Source organism: Triticum dicoccoides, unplaced genomic scaffold, assembly GCF_002162155.2.
Source record: "Triticum dicoccoides isolate Atlit2015 ecotype Zavitan unplaced genomic scaffold, WEW_v2.0 scaffold49185, whole genome shotgun sequence".
NCBI lineage: Eukaryota > Viridiplantae > Streptophyta > Magnoliopsida > Poales > Poaceae > Triticum > Triticum dicoccoides.
In genome coordinates, this window is record NW_021276606.1 from 1 (window position 1) to 1,184 (window position 1,184).

Genomic DNA, 1,184 nt, shown 5'->3' on the forward strand with positions numbered 1-1,184 from the left:
CCTCTCAACTACGGAGACGAGTTTAACGCGGTTTCCACCCCTCCCTCTCAACCGCACCAGTGCACGCTTGCCGCGCCACAACGCCGACGCTGGACCCGTGAATCGTGAGCACCCAGCTATGACTTACCGCACTCGTGCAAAATAATAAAACACGGTAAATATATTACTTACACGTGCGTTTTGTTTTGCAAGCGGCGCGAAAAAAATTAAAAAGGGAATGCAACACGAGGACTTCCCAGGAGGTCACCCATCCTAGTACTACTCTCGCCCAAGCACGCTTAACTTCAGAGTTCTGATGGGATCCGGTGCTTTAGTGCTGGTATGATCGCATCCGACATGTTACCCCGGTCTTCGTCCCTTATCCTTGCCCCTCCCAGCTCCACTACGAAGACGATTGTACATTGCTTTGGCCGCTCCCTCTCAACTACGGAGACGAGTTTAACGCGGTTTCCACCCCTCCCTCTCAACCGCACCAGTGCACGCTTGCCGCGCCACAACGCCGACGCTGGACCCGTGAATCGTGAGCACCCAGCTATGACTTACCGCACTCGTGCAAAATAATAAAACACGGTAAATATATTACTTATACGTGCGTTTTGTTTTGCAAGCGGCGCGAAAAAAATGAAAAAGGGAATGCAACACGAGGACTTCCCAGGAGGTCACCCATCCTAGTACTACTCTCGCCCAAGCACGCTTAACTTCGGAGTTCTGATGGGATCCGGTGCTTTAGTGCTGGTATGATCGCATCCGACATGTTACCCCGGTCTTCGTCCCTTATCCTTGCCCCTCCCAGCTCCACTACGAAGACGATTGTACATTGCTTTGGCCGCTCCCTCTCAACTACGGAGACGAGTTTAACGCGGTTTCGACCCCTCCCTCTCAACCGCACCAGTGCACGCTTGCCGCGCCACAACGCCGACGCTGGACCCGTGAATCGTGAGCACCCAGCTATGACTTACCGCACTCGTGCAAAATAATAAAACACGGTAAATATATTACTTACACGTGCGTTTTGTTTTGCAAGCGGCGCGAAAAAAATTAAAAAGGGAATGCAACACGAGGACTTCCCAGGAGGTCACCCATCCTAGTACTACTCTCGCCCAAGCACGCTTAACTTCGGAGTTCTGATGGGATCCGGTGCTTTAGTGCTGGTATGATCGCATCCGACATGTTACCCCGGTCTT

At 52.1% G+C, this 1,184-nt stretch overlaps 3 non-coding genes across 3 annotated transcripts; all 3 read right to left on the reverse strand.

The window, feature by feature from the left end:
• Positions 1-214: 214 nt before the first annotated feature.
• LOC119346749 lies at positions 215-333 on the reverse strand. The gene has a single exon (XR_005167910.1). It is a non-coding gene; the product is annotated as a 5S ribosomal RNA (ribosomal RNA).
• Positions 334-630: 297 nt separating this feature from the next.
• Positions 631-749, reverse strand: LOC119346747. Its single transcript, XR_005167908.1, has one exon. It is a non-coding gene; the product is annotated as a 5S ribosomal RNA (ribosomal RNA).
• A 297-nt stretch (positions 750-1,046) lies between these two features.
• On the reverse strand, positions 1,047-1,165 carry LOC119346748. The gene has a single exon (XR_005167909.1). It is a non-coding gene; the product is annotated as a 5S ribosomal RNA (ribosomal RNA).
• Positions 1,166-1,184: the final 19 nt, after the last annotated feature.